General features: G+C 39.9%; 1 protein-coding gene across 4 annotated transcripts in view; it reads left to right on the plus strand.

Moving 5' to 3' along the window:
• The first annotated feature begins 378 nt into the window (after window positions 1–378).
• The window catches only part of LOC140765172 (uncharacterized), a 32,563-nt gene continuing 20,570 nt past the window's right edge, over window positions 379–12,371 (plus strand). For 2 of the 4 annotated variants that reach the window (XM_073104116.1, XM_073104115.1), the window contains exons 1-2: window positions 380–564; window positions 1,305–1,396. The gene's annotated coding sequence lies outside the window, so the exon portion shown is untranslated. Of the gene's footprint in view, window positions 565–1,304; window positions 1,407–12,371 lie in introns of all 4 variants that reach the window. The other 2 variants (XM_073104119.1, XM_073104118.1) reach the window with 2 other exon arrangements.

Here is a 12,371-nt window from a genome sequence, read left to right on the forward strand (position 1 = left end):
GCTTCTAGTCGAGAGATGGCATTTACTCCATCAGGAGAGATAGCATTAAATTCTTTAAGCTAAGGGAAAGGCAAGGGTGGATCCGGGGGAGTTTTGATGGGTCCGTGGTGGAGCGAATCGCTGGAGGAGGTTCAGAGCTCATAACTGACGGAGAGAGATAGTGCTGATATTAAGTACTTCACTTTTTATGTTTCAGTTGTTTGATTTTTATCAAAAAATCTCTCCACTATCTTGTGTCCTCTGCTCAACCGGTCGACTCAAACCACCGATCCACTCATCTTTTCATTTTATTCTCATCTTATCTCATATTTTTTAAAAAACGAAAAAAAGGTATTTTTATAGATTAACATTGAGGTTTATAAAATGCTCCGTTATATCGAGACCAAACGTTGCAAAAGCTCTATTGTCTACTATCGCTCTCCCCTTCTATTATCTCCGTGACTTCATCCCTCTCCTTTTCTTCTCTTTTTCCATCCCACCCCAAACCCACATCTTAACTCTCCACCGGCCACCACCAACTCGTCTTCCCGACAGCGGCGACTATCCCAAGCCACCCAAGCCAAGGTACGCTCGTTTTCTTTTTCTCTCTTGCTTTCACCCCTCCTCCCTGCGCTCCTCTTTCTTTTCCCTTCTTCTTGCTTTCTTCCCTAGCTTAGTTACTATTAGAGCTGGCCTTAGCCCGGTCCATTGTCAGTGAACCTTTTTTTTTTCTTTTCGATTAAATTTTTATTTGCTTATTAAATTCTGGTTTTACTAATTATTCTCATGGACTTTTTCATTTAATTATTATACTTAGGTCTTAGGTTAAATAAAATCTGAGTAATTTGAATTTTGGAATTACGTTTTAGTTTCTAAATTCCTTTTTTAGGTAATATTTTTAGCTTCTCTGTATTGTTGGGTATTATTATTTTAAATTCTAAATTAATTAATTAGTATATTTCAAATTAGACGCAGCCTATGCAATTATATATATATATATATATATATATATATATATAAAATTTATATTCACATGTATAGACTTCCTAAATTTATATTCATAAAAACATGATAATCTTAATTACTTAGAAATATGTGTGGGATTGTTTAGATATACATATGTTATACACCTACACACATGACATTTACGGCTTAAATCTAGTTATAAAGTTATATATACATATGTCCTTGCAATTAGAAACCAGTTATAATCATAATTGTATATATATATAATATGATAAATACATCTCTCTATTGACCAACTACTAAATATCATAAAGAATTATAAGAAACCTACTAAATGTGTCCTTCTTTGTGTATTGCAGAGTCTATTATTTTGCAACCAGACTTGCGGAAACCCTGGAGCACACAGATTACTTACGAGGTCAACAGTAGGAGACTAGGCATCAAGACCACAGTGAGTAGTTGTACCTCCTGGATCCTTTCCCCAATAAGATGAATTATATATATATACATTTTCTTAGCTTCCAGTCCCAATTATATATGATATTGATATAATTGGAAATGTGCATGTGCATAATTTTCATTAGCTTTCCTTACTACTTAAATTCTTGAATTGTATGATCTATTGGGTGGCTGGGGCTCGCATTATTACTGCATATGCAGTGTATTGTTTATTGTGACCCACACTTGAGGTCAGTAGTCTATTGACCACATATAATCGAGCATGTTGTTCGCTTGTGCATGTGACATAGCAAGTTACCCCATGTATTTGCTATTAGCTAGAGTGGTGTAAATTATCTTGATTTATGATATCCTACATTACAGATTGGACTGATTTTGAAATGAGCCTTCATGCTGGATTGTAAGATTAGATATAGATAATGTGTACCTTGTACTATGTTTGTTGTTTAGTTGTCAATTAAAACTTATTTGATGAACAAGGTGTGTGAACATGCATTGGTTATTAGCTTGATACATCTCTGATTATCAAGTGGTTGTTGCACATAAATTGGTGCATTCGATACATGTACATGGCATGCTTAAATTATTTGTATTGCATATATCATGTGAGACATTATGATCTTAGATATATTACGCATTACATGTTCATCCATGACACAGTCCTATGCTACTTCTATTCCTATTATTTAGCACATGATTTATGCTCTGTTTGGCATCCTCGATTTTGAGTAAGATCTATCTAGTAGGCTTGTTGGCTCATGACCCACATTATTTGCTAACCCCTAAGATGTGGAACTTAATAGCAAACTGAGATATCGTGGAGGAGCATATTATAACAGAGATGGGGTATGCTAGGAGTTCCATTGTATAGATGATAACTTTTATATTGCATTAAGATTTCTTGTAGCTTTTGTATTTTTTTGTAGCACGATATATCAAACTTTTGTTATATGTATTTGTGTTGCTCTCGATGGTCCTGGTTTGCAGGTCTTCCTAGATCTTATAGTTGTTTAGTATTGCTCTGATGTATACAATGATTCTTTTGCTAAGAGGTATATTTGGATTGTAGTATGAGTTATCTCTAAAATAGATTATCTTGAGTATAGATTTTTTTCTATATTAATGCTTGTCTGTCCTGTCATGTGCATCGTGTGTGCTATGTGAGCACATAGGGTGTGTGTTGTTGATGGTAGAGTGTTATTTTAGATTGGTATTAGAGCTTAGGTTTAGAAGGATTTGGTAAAACCATCAAGTGGTACATGCCACCTATTTAGGTTTACTTAGACAAGTTCACAGAATGATATTGACTATTTTTGCTGATGACCGGTTTTGTAAAACCTAAGTATAAAGATAATCTTATGTTTTGATGGATGAAAAATTAGGTAATCAAAGGATATGAAAGTTGATTTGACTGATTTTAATTTCAATGTCACAAGGTTAGGAAATGGTCTTAGGTGGGAGTGTAGTCGTTCCTGAAATGATAGACCAAAGGAACTGATTTCTTGCACTTGAATTACTTGTCTTTGTCTAGTTTTTCACATGTTTTGTCTTTTTTTTTCAATTTGCAAAGATTTGCTTCTTGTTGTATTCATACTGTAAAGATTTGCTTCTTGAAAACAAGAATGATGAATTCTCTCTTTATGCGAATTGGTTTGCCGCAATCGACCAAGTACATGCATCAAACGAATGGAGATTTGCTGTGGATACTAGGCCCAAATAATTGATCATACATCGAGAGAGAGAGACTTTGATATTGATGATAGTTTAGTCTTTCTATATTAGGGTATTTTTGTATTTTTAGGGTTTGCCCATGTAAAGGTTTGCTACCTTTTTATTTGAGGTTAATAAATATTTGAGATTATCTTTGTTTCTTGTTGTTGGATTCCACGGGTTTTTTTTTTGTTGGTGGATTCCAACACCCTATAGGTAGATTTTGTGAGTTTGTTCTTTTCTATACCATCGTCCTATATAAATTTTACTATTACAGCCCGAGATCCTACTACTATTTTGATCATTGTAATTGCCGAGCTGCATGAAGAAATCGTACTCATCAAACAACAAGAGGACCGCATCGATGTTGTTGAACAACAAAAATAGATTTGATGGCCATCTTCTTCGGTTCTTCCATTGTCGCTGCTGCCTGACCTTTCACCATCTTCTTTGCCATAATCAATTTTTTTAAAAGTCTAATTTAAAGGAAAAAATGAGAGCCAAAAAAAAAAGAATACTAAAAAAAAAGAGAATGTCTCTATTAAAAAAAATTTGAAAATTTGAAATTCTTATTGTTTCCCTCTGTCTCTAAATTTTGAATTTTGATTTCAGAAGCTAAATTTAGGAGATCTGCACTTTTCTTAAATATTTCAACAAATCTTCTCTTTCCTTAACCCTCATTGAATCCTACAACACCAAAGCTATCCAAACCCATCAAAATTTTGAAAATTTCCTTTTCCCTCCAAGTCCACAATAATTTCCCTTCTACTCTAACTACTTTCCTCTTTTGCCTAAACCTAATAATTTCTCCATCGAATCTAAACTAACTCAAATCAGATCGACGCATTCAACTCGACCTAAACCATCCGACCCATTAACCTATTATCCACTGTTCACCGGACTCAGCCCATTGATTCTAGGTCACCTCACTCTCCTCACATGTGTCCAACTCTACTTGACCTAGTCGATACGTCAACTTCATCTTCCTTGCCCCAATCCCTCTAACCCTTAGCAGACTGCTTCCTACAACTTGATTCACCTTCTTCTTCATCGCACAATTGCTGCATTAGATCTTCGTCATAGTCCCCACTGTACCATCGCCAATTCTTCTTGCTTGCCACCATTGCCAATAGACTAGAACCACTACGATTATCAACCTTGTCACCGCACCACCACCACAAGTTTTCACCGTTGTTGCCATCGGGATCGCCTCCTCCTTCTCCACCTCATCGCCGCCATCATCTCATTATCGCCTTTTTGTTGGTGTCATTTCATCGCCATTTCCTCTTTGTTGGCTGCCTCCTTTTCGAGTGACAACACAACTGTCGCTCTGTTCTCCTCTACCACCGCAACCTCCTCTTAGTTGTCACTGCCCCCATTGTATCCAGTGGCATCATCAACGGTATCGACTCTCGCCGACTACTACTTTGCAGGAGTCTTTTTTGTTGCTACCATAGCTATTTCACCTAACCACTACTGCTGATGTCACTGATTGCTACAGTGATGTGCTACAATACCACGTTGATGTCACCTTCCATTTTGCCATTGTCTTTGCCACACTACATTTACAGTTTTCCCCCACGACGTGATCTCTAGAGGATTTGTCGAAATAAGTAAAATCATTCTTTGTTGGTGTTAATCATCTTTAATGGCTCTTGTCTTAAATTTTCACGTGGAATTATTCCTTTTGAACACTGATAGTTATAACTCTGAGCGCCTTTTTTGCCTAACTAAATTACTAAGCTTTACATTCCCACTAAAACACTAAACTCGATATTAGCAGTGTAACTAGCTTTATTAAAGGAGTTTAACATCTGAGTAACCATTTTGATTACGAGGCCGTGTACTATTGGATTGCGATTTATTTGCTGAATTTTGACATTCTTTCCATCTAGAAATTATTTGAGATAGAAAGGTTATTTAGTTGATTACTAATTAAGATTCATTATCTCTTTTCATATCATTACATCACTTGCATTAGTTGTATTTCCCTTTGCATTATCATTAGTGGAAATTCTTTTACATGAATCTACGTAATGGTCGAGTAATATCCAACTCTCAGTCGGTTATGCATCCCAAGGCTATAGATGACGTGAAAGTTTATTGAATAGTTTTTTGAGAAGTATGCCACTAAACTAGATGGTTCTAGTGCCTATCTCGAGGCTCTCGATGCTGATAGTGAGTTAGCAAACAGAAGTGTGTTGTGGTCCTTGATTATGAATAGGATTGGATTTGGCCAATCCACTTCGAATTGGATCATTTTTTATTTTTGTTTTTGATAAAAATAAGAAATTCTAGCTAGTGAGTTCGAACCCTAGGAAGTGCCGTTTGGGAACGCCTATACAGCGTTCACACATATAGAGCACTATTTTTGGTCGTTTTGAACGTGGCTACGTGGCGTTCAAACACCTCCACAGCGTTTGCACATATAGAGTGCTGTTTTTGGCTGTTTGAACTCGATCGAGGAGCGAATGCCTATTGGTTAAGTTGTTTCGTGTTAGGGTTTATTTCTGGTTTTTGGACGATTGGCTAGTCTTCAAATATGTGAAATAACAATCACTTTGGGATTATTGATTATTAGAGCATTTGTTTTGTGTTTAGGCTTGAGCTGACTTTCTCCTTCCTCCTTCCTCCCCTTCGGTATCCACCCTGAGCTTTTTTCCACGGCCGAGGTTAATCCTCCATTGCTTCTCTCTCCTCACTCCATCGACCAGCCATACCTGAAAGCTCCATTCTCCCTTCTCATCTTGTTTTAGATACTATTCTACCCACCACAGACATTATCCTCTTCCATAACCCTAACCTTAATCATATTACGAACTTCCATCATCCACATCTATCTAGCTATTCTTGACCTTTGGTTAGTATATCCACTATAACTTTTGACCTACCAATCCGGTCGACAAGATTTCAGTTGCATTGGATTTCTGACTTCTAGAGGAATAATATATCCGAATTTCAAGTCATTCCAACGGTTAGGTCGATCCCTATTGCCTTCGAAAGTTTTGTGTTTAGCTTTGCCTAGCACTATGACTTTGATCGCGACCACCTTCCTCGAGGGCCATTGCAATGAGCTGGTATCAGAGAGAAGATCCTCGGCGCGCCTTTGCAATGACACCAACCACAAGATGCATGGCGGCACGAAGGAGAGAAGAAGGGAAGACATCCAAATGTGTGGGAGAAAGGAATTCTACACCACTTGTAGACACCCAAAAGCAAGAGGATCGTGCATAAATAGCGTTGCCTCCTCCATCCTCCATTATCGACCCAAACATGGAGATGCTATCAAGGTTTATTAATGCTTTCAGACAGACTTTCTCCTCTATCCTTGCCTAAATCATCGAAACCTTGAGTCAAATGATCGCGCAACAAAACACCGATTTGTTGCGGGCGACCTGAGAATGGTCAATGAGGACATGAGATACCTCCCCATGATAGTCCCACCGGTTGGTCAAGGACAAAAGAGAGACCATGCCCGAGCCGAGGTTAAGTAGGCCTCGTCGGCGAGCGAGGTTTGGAGACGAAGATGATAATGATCCCTAGATTGAGAGGGATGATAAGGATGATCGAGAAGCCTATAGAGGATGTCGGAGGAATCATGTATAGCTAAAGGTGCACCCATCTCGGATTAGGGTTGGAGCAAGATTCAACCCAAACCATGAGATCGGCATCCGCAGGCTCACCGTTCGTTTGGAGTTTCCAAAATTCTGAGGTGGAGAATCAGTTGATTGGCTCTACTGTGCCAAACAATTCTTCATCTTCTAAGACACAAAGGTGGACTAAAAGGTGCTCTTCGCATCCTCCACCTCGAGGATGTGGCGTTATGGTGGTTTTGGTCGCCTACCACTTATAGGCCGATTGAAAAGTGGACAAAATTTCACCATTTAAGTCTACAAACGGTTTGGATTGTTGGGCTATGAAGACTTCTAGGCCATTTGAACAAAGACAGTTTAGAAGACGATAGTGAGAGCTTATCAAGAGAAATTTGAGTGAGTGTCCAGCCGGTGCGTTCCACCATGATTGGATATTTAGCTCAAATCCACATTCATCGTTGGCTTGCGAAAAGACATTCAAGCGGACGTCCGAGCTTTACGACCTACAGATATGTGGCAAGCCATAGAGCATCTATGCTCATGGAGGACAAGCATCGAGCACTTAGAGAGCACTCGAAGCAACCATGGAGTAGCAAGCTACAACTGAAGTCAACTCATGCACTCGGTTGCTCGGCTACTCGGGTTACCTACCGCAGGCTCCTATGGATGCAGTGGAATAGCGACCACCATATTGCACTTCCAGTGATGTGAAGACAGCCTCTAGGCCACCTATGCGTACTCTAACACCTTCCTAGGTGGAGGAGCGAAGGCCCAAAGGGTTGTGCTTTAGGTGCGATGAAACGTTCACCCCAGGGCATCATTGCGCACGGCAAATCAGTGTAGTGATGCTTATCGATGGTGAGGCTGAGGAGGATGCATATGAGGATGAGGTCGCTATTGGTGACGAGGATGAGAATGAGTAACAGCTAGTTGTCGAGGAGACTAATTCGGAGGAGATACTGGCAGGCATCTCATTGCATGCCTAATCTGGAGTTGCTACACCGCCAAAGACCTTATGGATGGATGACATCATTAGGAAGTATACTGTGCATATCCTCGTTAACACATGGAGTATGCACAACTTCCTAAATGAGCTGCTAGTTCAGAAGATCGAGCTGATAGTATTTGTAGTGCTATTCAGGTGTGAGTTCAAAGACATATTTGTCATGGATTTGTATCCGATTGCACTCTGAGTAAACATCGTCTTGGGGACATAGTTGCTATAGAGCTTGGATCCAGTCACATTAGACTTTAGAGAGATATGGCTCACCTTTAGGTACAATAGCAAGAGGGTGTGACTTGATGGCATTTGGCCGCACCAGGGAGCTACTTTGCAACTGCTACTTGGCTTGTCGAGCACCGCGGACCCAGCTCACTTGATGTAGCTAGGTCCTACTAAGCCCGAGGAGACACATAACTCAGGTATAGCTAATAATTTGGCTTATGTTATACAGGAATGTTTGGTCTTCTTTGAGGAGCCGAAAATGTTACCATCGGCGTGTGAGGCAGACCACCGCATAGAGATCATGCTTGGTGTCAGACCAGTGAACGTGAGGCCCTATTGCTACCCTTACGTTCAGAAGGAGATCTTTAGATTGGTGATAGAGATGCTGGACTAGGGTATTATATAGCCCAGTCAGAATGCATATTTTTCAGCCATGTTGCTGGTGAGGAAGAAAGACGGAAGTTGGTGATTCTGTGTGGACTACTGAGCGTTGAACTCCTTCACTGTCAAGGATCGATACCTTATTCTTGTAATTGAGAAGTTGTTGGATGAGTTGATGGGTGCTTCCTTCTTCAGCAAACTTGATTTTAGGGCCGGATACCACCATATCGTAGTGCACTCGGATGATGTCCACAAAACAACATTTTAGACTCATGATAGCCAATGAGTTTCGGGTTATGTTGTTTGGTTTGACAAATGCATCGATGATGTTCCAAGGTTTGATGAACAATATCTTTCGTACCTTGCTTTATTAGTATGTGCTCGTACTTTTTGATGATATTTTTATCTATAGCAAATCTTGAGATGATCATTTGTAGCACTTGAGAGGTGCTGAATTTACCGAAGAAACATTGAGCTCAAGATCAAGAAATCAAAGTGTTTATAGGGAGAGTAGCTGGTGGAGTATTTGAGACATGTGATTTCAGTAGATGGCGTGGCCTCTGACCCAACCCCAAGAAGATAGGTTGCATGGTGGAGTTGTTGAAATCGAAGAATCCATGAATTGCAAGGTTTTCTCGATTTGACGGGGTACTACTATTGCTTTGTTGCTGGATATAGAAAGATAGTTGGTCCACTAACCACTTTATTAAGGAAGGATGGGTTCTTATGGGGAGAAAAGGCCATGATGGCCTTTGAGGATCACAAATCAGCCATGACCATAATCCCTTTCTTGCCTTGTCGGACTTCTCCAAATAATTTGTCATCGAGGGATGCATCGGGGGTTGTAATAGGAGCGGTGCTGATGCAAGAAAGAAGACCAGTGGCATATTTGAGCAAAGCCTTGTCCAAGAGATTAAGACAATTGTCTACCTATGAATGGGAAATGTTGGCGATACTTAATGCGATCACTAAGTGGCATCTTTACCTCATTGGATGATGCTTTGTGATCCGTAAGGACCAACTAAGCCTCTCGTATTTTTTGGGGCAAAGATTGGTAGCTAAGTTGATGAGATACGACTACGAAATTGTGTACAAGAAGGGGACCGAGAATCAGGCTACTGGTGCTCTATCACTTAACCCGACGTCGGCCGAGCTTGGGACATTCTCTGCTCCTACCTTTCCCTTCTTGGAGGACTTGAAGAATGCAGGTATAGCTAACCAAGGTTATTGTGAAATGTTACAGGAGATCATGGTTGACCTAACACGACACCCGGAGCTTAAGGCGTGTGATAGGCTGGCTTTGAACCGTGGGTGCATTCGCGTGCCTACAAACTTGGAATAGCACCGTTGGCTATTGGAGCACTTCCACGACACTCCAACAGTGGGCCACGAAGGGGTGTTGAGGAACTTTCCTAAAGCTATATCTATATGGGAATGGAGGAAGATGTAAAACGCTATATCAACAAGTGCCAAATCGGTCTACAAGTGAAAACATAGTCTCTCAAGCTAGCTGTATTACATCAATCATTGTCGATTCTGGAGTAAATCTAAGAGGACATATCGATAGATTTCATAGGGGGCTACCTGAGGTTCAGGGGTATTTAGTTGATTTCATGGTTATTGACCAAATAAGCAAGTATGCTCCTTTTTCAGCTCTAGCACATCCATTTTTAACAAGGGCAATTGCTAAAATCTTTGTGAAGGATGTAGTAAAGCTTCATGGGATGCTAAGGATGATCATCTCCAACAGGGACTGCATTTTCAACAGTGACTTCTAGGCGGAGTTCTTCACACTGCAGGGGACACAGTTGACACTTAGATTGGTCGATCATCCACAAATAGACGATCAAATCGAGGTAGTCAATCAAGGCATTAAGTAGTATTTGAGATGCTTTGTGGCAGATAGATTAAGAGAGTGGTTGCGGTATTTGTCTTGGGCAAACTGGTCCTATAACATCACTTACCACAATATTCAGATGACTCCATTTGAAGCGGTATATGGCTGGACTACCCCCATGCTACATACATGTGATCAGTTGGCAGTCGCAGAGAGGACAGGCGGACTTGGATCTTATGGATGGCGATGAGACATTAAGACAACTTTGTGAGCATATCGCTGTAGCTCAAAGCTGGATGAAATAGGTCTATGATCGGGGAAATCATGGGCACGAGTTTGTAGTGAGTGATTTGGTATTTGTACGTGCGCATCCATATTGTCAAGTAACCTTGCGGCCCATGCAAAACTAGAAGTTGTCATATTGGTACTTTGGTCCATATAAGGTGTCGGAGCGTATTGGACCTATAGCATATCGCTTGGAGTCACTTGAAGGGACATGGGTACATCCAATTTTCCACGTCTCAGTTCTAAAGACTAGGATTGGACCAGATTTAACCATAGAGATTGTCTTGTCAGAGCCAGCTGAAGATCATTAGATGGATGAGCTAGTGTGAGTTATAGCCAAGTGGCGACATCGACACGACGGGCGAATAAAGACAGAGGTTCTCATGGAGCGGCTAGGATGATCCACAGATGAGGCTACGTAGGAGTTGGAGGATGACTTGATGGACCGTTTTTTCCACTTTGCACCTCGAGGACAAGGTGAGGAAAACATGGTGGGTTATTGAGGTCCTAGATTATGATACGGATTTGACATAACCAACTCACCTTGAATTAGACCATTTTTTTTGTTTTTGATAAAAATAAGAAATTTTAGTTTGTGCATTCGAACGCTTGCATATCGTTCATAAAATATGGAGCGCTCTTTTTGGGTGTTCGAATGCGGCCGTAGGGTGTTAGAATGCCTGCACAACGTTCACACATATAGAGCACTGTTTTTGGCTGTTTGAATGCGATTGAGGGGCATTCAAATGTTCATTGGTTAAGTTGTTTCGTGTATGGGTTTGTTTATGATTTTTGGACGATTGATTAGCCTCCAAATATGTGGAATAACAACCACTTTAGGATTATTGATTATTGAAGTATTTGTTTTGCATTTAGGCTTTAGCCGACTTTCTCCCTTCTCCTTCCTCCCCCTAGGTATTCACCTTATGCTTCCTTCCACTGTCAAGGTTAACTCTCCGTTGCTTCTCCCTTCTCACTCCATTAATTAGCCATACTTGGAAGCTCTCTTTTTCCCATTTATCTTGTTCAAGATACTATTCCACCCACCACAACTATTATCCTCTTCCATAATCCTAACCCTAACCCTAACCACATCATCAAGTTCTATCGTTATATCCATCTTGCCATTGCCTGACCTTTGGTTAGTATATCCACTATAACTTTTGATGTACCAATCTGATCGATGAGATTTCAATTGCGTTGGATTTTTGACTTCCTAAGGAATAACATATCGGAATCTCAAGTCATTCATTCCAATGGTTAGATCGATCCCTATTGCCTTAAAAAGTTCTGTTTTAGTTTTGTCCAGCATTGCGACTCGGATTACGATCATTTTACTTGAGGGTGATTGCAACAAACTGACGCCGAAGCTTCCAATATGGGAGTTGGTCATGTTGCTCATGATGTCGAAGCCCCTCGACAACAACCTAACAACCACCACCAAGTGAGAATTCCACAAAGGTTCGTGCAACATAATAATTGACGAAATGACACATTAGATTAGGGCATAAAAGGGTTGAGAAACAATACTACGCATAGAGAACTTAGAAATCTCAAAGATCAAATAATTAAAAATGTAACAATTGGATTCGCTAAATGGATCACTTCTTTTAGTGGTACAATTTATCTAAGACTTAATTTTGCTCCTCTGTACTTTAATCTAGTATTTTTTTACTTCCTTATACTATAAAACTATACAAATATCCCCTAGACTTTTATAAAACTAAAGTTAAATCCATCTATTCACATTCTATGAGTTAAAAATCACGTGCCAAGCATGTGAATGGTAAGTTATTTTTAGATAGATCAAATTACCCCCACACAGGTCAAAAAAATAATTCTTGGACAATTTTATGATAAGTTATAGAACGTTCTCTTCGATATTTGGATTGATTGTAGGAAGCAGTCTACGTAACCGACGGAAAATATTCACCAA

This window comes from Typha angustifolia, chromosome 8 (assembly GCF_048772165.1).
Source record: "Typha angustifolia cultivar Huaian chromosome 8, ASM4877216v1, whole genome shotgun sequence".
Lineage (NCBI taxonomy): Eukaryota > Viridiplantae > Streptophyta > Magnoliopsida > Poales > Typhaceae > Typha > Typha angustifolia.